This window comes from Chrysochloris asiatica, unplaced genomic scaffold (assembly GCF_000296735.1).
Source record: "Chrysochloris asiatica unplaced genomic scaffold, ChrAsi1.0 scaffold00103, whole genome shotgun sequence".
Lineage (NCBI taxonomy): Eukaryota > Metazoa > Chordata > Mammalia > Afrosoricida > Chrysochloridae > Chrysochloris > Chrysochloris asiatica.
In genome coordinates this window covers 8,804,595-8,810,190 of record NW_006408621.1, presented here as the reverse complement: position 1 = coordinate 8,810,190, position 5,596 = coordinate 8,804,595, and the positions used below count along the sequence as shown (strand labels likewise).

The following is a 5,596-nucleotide window of genomic DNA, read 5'->3' as shown; positions in this document are numbered from 1 at the left end:
TTTCCCTTAAGCAATCTTCCTTTCTCTAGAGCATGTAGTCCGTATTGTAAACCTTTATCTATTTACTCTTGGATCGTGTGAGCAAGACTAATATCCCTAGACAGTTGATTTACATGGTGGGCAGGGCAAAAAAAGGTAACAATTCCTATTAGTGCAGTGATTCTTGACCTAAGAGCAAAGACACATTTAAGGGCCAGGCACCGCAATGTTTTGCCTAGCTTCTGAGAATCAACATCCTCACTTTTAAGGGGCATTCTGACTGTACTTCTTCCAAGACAGATTTGTCCACTGTTCTGCTAGTCCATGGCATATTCAATATTTTTTACCAGCATCATAATTCAAATGAATAAATTCTTCTTCAGTCTTCCTTATTCATTGTCCAACTTTTGCATGCATATGAGGCAATTGAAAATACCATGGTTTGGATCAGTCACACCATAGTTCTCAAACTGATATTTTTGCTCTTTAACACTTTTAAGAGGTTTTTTATAGCAGTTTGCCAGTGCAATATGTTTGATTTCTTGACTGCTGTTTCCATGGGCATTGATTGTGGATTCAAGTAAAATAAAATCCTTGACAACTTCAATCTTTTCTCCATTTATCCTGATGTTTTTTATTAGTCCAGTTATGAGGGCAGTAGTCTTTGATCTTTATGAGAAAGTGCTTCAAGTCCTCTTTTCATACAACAAGCAAAGGTGTGTCATCAGCATATCACAGGTTGCTAACGTGCCTTCTTCCTCCAATCCCAATGCCACCATCTTTTTCATGTAGCTCAGCTTCTCTGATTATTTGCTCAGCATAAACATTGAATACATGTGATAAAAGGATACCTTCCCTGACTTTAAACCACACTACATCCATTTATTTACTCTGTTTGAGTGACTGCTTACTGGTCTATGTATAGATTCTGTATTGGCATAATTAAATATTCTGGAATTCCCATTCTTTGCAGTGTTATTCATAATTTGTTATGATCCATACAGTTAAATGCCTTTGCATAGTCAATAAAGTACAAATTAACAACTTGGAAGGGAGTGTGGTGGCTTCATACAATAAGCGCTGTACTACAAACCACAAGATTTGTGACTTGAGCCCACCAGCTGCTCTACCAGAGAAAGATGAGACTTTCTATTCCCGCAAAGATTTAAAACCGTGGAAACCCTATTCAGGGTTGCTTAGAGTTAGAACAGACTAGATGGCACTTAACAATGACAACAACAAGCATCTTGGAATTCTCTGCTTTCTGCCAAAATCCATCTGACAACAATGGTATTTCTTGTTCCATTATCTTCTTCATAATCTAGTTTGAATTTCTGGCAATTCCTTGTTAATGTATTGCTGCCAATGTTTTTGAGTTATCTTTAGCAGAATTTTATTTGCGTATAATATTAATGATAATTGTTAGATAATTTCTGTATTCTGAATGGGCACAAATATGGATCTCTTCCAGTTGGGTGACCAGGTTGCTGTCTACCAAATTTCTTGCATAGATAAGTGAGCATCTCCAGAATTGGATTAGTTTGTTGAAACATTTTAACTGGTATTCTGTCAATTTCTAGAGCCTTCTTTTTTGTCAATGCCTTCAGCACAGCTTGGACTTCTTCCTTCAATACCATAAGCTCTTGATCCTGAAATGTTTAAACATCGACTAGTTTTTTGGTGTTTGTTTTTTTTTTTTTTGTAAAATACTTATGTGTTCCTTCCATCTTCTTTTGATAATTCCTGCCTCTTTCAAAATGTTGCCTATAGGATCCTTCAATTTTACAATTTTTCTTCAGTTCTATAAACTTGAGAAATGCCAATTATGTCTCTCCTTTATGGATCTCTAACTAAACTACCAGATCTTTTCACATTTCATTATAATACTTCACCTTGTCTTCTTGAGCTTCCCTTTAACATTTTCTGTTCAGTTCTTTTACTTCATCGTTCTTCCATTTGTTTTAGCTACTCTATGTTCAAAAGCAACTTTCAGAGTCTTTTTCTGACATCCATTTTTCTTTCTTTTCTGTCTTTTTACTTACCTCTTATTTTCTTCATGTCTGATGTCCCTGATGTCCTCCCATGACTCGCTTAGTCTTTAGTCATTAGTACTCAATAATCAAATCTGTTCTTGAGATGGTCCCTAAATTCAGGTGAACTTGTTTTAACTTTCTTCAGCTTCAACTTGAACTTGCATGTGAGCAATTGATCTATTCCACAATTGGCTTCTGGCCTTGTTCTGACTGGTGGTATTGAGCTTCTCCATCATTTCTTTCCACAGATATAAATGATTTTATTTCTATTCCAGTTGGATTTTGAGGGCCCTCCAAGCTGAAGTACTCATTTTCCAGCACTATATCAGACAATGTTCCACTGTTATTCATAAGATTTCCACTGGCCAACATTTTAGTAGTTTATCAGGTCTTCATTCCTAGCCTGTCTTAGTCTGGAAGCTCTGGTGAGATTTATGTGTATTGCAGCCATGCCATTTATGTCAGTGAAAGAAAGCAATTTGCAATGCATGGTCTTGCAAAACTCTACCATTAAATTTCTGGCATTGTTTCTATTACCAAGGTCCTATTTGCAAACTATAGATCATTTTTTTTGTTTTTAATTTTCATATTCTAATTACCAGAAATTATCAATGCATCTTGAATGTATGTTGGATTAATTTCAGACACAGGAGGTGATAAAAAAATTTTTTTAATCCTTCATCTTTGGCATTAGTGGTTGGTGAGTAATTTGGTAACAGTCACAATAGCTGGTCTTCCTTGTAGGCATATGAATATTATCCTACTACCGACCCGACTCGATGGCACTTAACAACAACAACAACACCGACAGCACCATATGGAAGGATAGATCTTGAAATTCTCTTTTTAACAGTCAATTTGTCATTCCTGGCATATAGTGGACCAAATGATTGTCTGATTCAAATTTGTAAATACCTATCCATTTCAACTCACTAAGCCTAGGATGTTAATCTATTAGTTCCATTTCATTTTGACCACTTCTAATTTACCTAGATTCATACTTTGTACATTCCATGTTCCAATTATTAATGGATTTTTGCAACTGTTTCTTTTCATTTTGAGTTGTGCCACATCAGCAGATGAGGGTTCCAAGAGCTTTATGCCATTCACACCATTTAGGTCAGTTTTACTTTGAGGAGGCAGCTTTTCCCAAGTCGCATTTTGAGGGACTTCGAACCTGAGGAGCTCATCTTCGGGCACTGTACCATACAATGTTCCACTGTTATTAATAATATTTTCACTGGCAATTTTTTAAAGAAACAGATTGATCACCAAGTCCTTCTTCCTAGTCTGTCTTAGTTTAGAAGCTCAGCTGAAACCTGTCCACTGTTAGTTACCCTAATGGTATTTGAAACACTGGTGGCAGAATGACAGCAATAAGCAAGCCACCAAAGTAGGACAAACTTACAAAGGAGCTGTGAGATATCAAGCTCAATGCCTGGTATTCTTTATAAAAATTCAGACAATGTTAGTACATGTGATTTGCCTATTTACTACTTCAGAACAAGATTTGTTTGTTTTGGGTGGCAAGATTAATTCCTTCTGTGTTTCGAAGGACTTTTGTATACAATTATGCCCTATTTTTAAATTAGTTTACATAGTACAGTCATATTTTCTTGGTTTTCCTTTTCCTTAAGAATTTTCAGTCAGAGAATACTATATTTGAAGTGGTTTTTTTAGTTTCTCTGTGTTTATTTTGATAACTGATTGGGACAAGGGGTGTCCTTTTGTGGACTTTCTGGTTTCTGGAAAGAATTCTTTCCCTAAGTCATAAATCAGATGTTTACATTTTTCTCCTTTTTAGAGTAAAAGGAACCCTCTGCCATCGAGTTCATTGCAACTCATAGCTACCTTATAGCTCAGATCAGAACTGCTTCCTTGGTGTCTGAGGCTGTGGATCATTACAGAAGCAGACTGCCTCATTTTTTCTCCTGAGGAATAGTGGGTTTGAAACTCTGACCTTTCTCTTAGCAGCCCAACACTTAACCAATTTTGCCATTATCTTATGGAAAAAGAGAAAGAATGGTTCAAGTAAATAAAGCAGAAGTTTTAAATGTCACTGTCGTCTTCTCGTCTCCTCTTTGTGGCACTGCATTTATTACTTTTTCTTTTTTTGGCATTTATTACTTTTGATAAAATGTTGTTGTTAAGTGCCGGCAAGTCAGTTCGGACCCCATATAAGGTTTTTGAGGAGTGGCTGGTGGGTTTGAATCACCAATCTACTTGATAAAATTATTGTTGTTAAGTGCTGTTGTATTGGTTTTGACTCATAGAGACCCCGTATAAAATTTCCAAGGAGCAGCTGTTGAGTTTGAACCATCAACCTTATGGTTCACACTGACCTTGCAGTGCAGTGCTTATCCTAGAGCGCCACATCAAGAATTGATAAAATAGGAAACACAAATTGATCCTTGTCTCATTGTTTATTGCTCAATTTGTCTGCTTCATCAGACCTTGCTGCCCAATGACCTCCAAAAGGCTTTTATACTAGAGCAGTGTAAAAAAAAAAAAAAAAGTATATTCATAATTTATGCTTTATCTTCTTTCTACTATCTGTGATTGTGATGTATGGGAAGCAATAGAGTTGGGCTAGTAAGGAAAAGCCAAAATTAGAGGCCAAGGAAGAAAAGAATATGCCATAAGACCTTCAACAAATGTGTTAAAACACTTTTTATGTGTAGTGAATTCAGCTGACCACTGGAGAAATTACAAAAGTGTGTAGATTCCCATCAGTTAATTTATAGTCAGGTGGAGGAGGCATGATCAGCACTCAACTCACAGCACAAAAAAAGAAGATACTTGAAGACTATTTCAGTAATAGAGAGGTTTCCACAGAACATTTGCTTGATTATAGCTTTTTTGAGGTATGATTTATATGTGATAAAATACATCTCTTGGAGATGTACATTTGAATGATTTTTTAATAAACTTATGTAATTATGTGATCATCATTACAATTCAGTCTTAGAACTTCTCGTCGCTCCACAAAATTTCCTTGTGCTTTCAGCTTTCAGCTTGAAGCAGGTGTAGGTGCAACTTTCTTTGGTCCTCCAGCATCTGGGTTTATCCAATATCAGCCGTCTCCATCATGCTGCCCAAGTTCCACCCCAACAGGTTAAAATTGTGTACCTGAGGTGCACCAGTGGGGAAGTCAGAGCGATATTCGTTATGGTCCCCAAGATCAACCCCCTGGATTTGTCTCCAAAAAACGTTGGTGATGCCATTGCCAAGATAACTGGTGACTGGAAGGGGTTAAGGATCACAATGAAACTAAAGTTTCAGAACAGACAGGCCCAGATTGAGGAAGTGCATTCTGCCTCTGCCCTAAAAATCAAAGCTCTCAAGGAACCACCCAGAGATAGGAAGAAGCAGAAAAATATTAAGCATAGTGGAAATATCACTTTAGATGAGATTATCAGCATTAAGCATCAGATATGACATCGGTCTTTGGCCAGAGAATTCTCTGGGACTATTAAAGAGATCCTGAGGACTACCCAGTCTGTGGGCTGCAATGTTGATAGCCACCACCCTCATGACATCAATAGTGGTTCTGTGGAATGCCCAGCTAGTTAAGGACTACAAAA

The 5,596-nt window shown here is 37.0% G+C and overlaps 1 pseudogene; it reads left to right on the top strand.

Annotated features, from left to right (window-relative positions):
* The window catches only part of LOC102831630, an 18,421-nt pseudogene extending 12,836 nt beyond the window's left edge, over window positions 1–5,585 (top strand).
* Window positions 5,586–5,596: the final 11 nt, after the last annotated feature.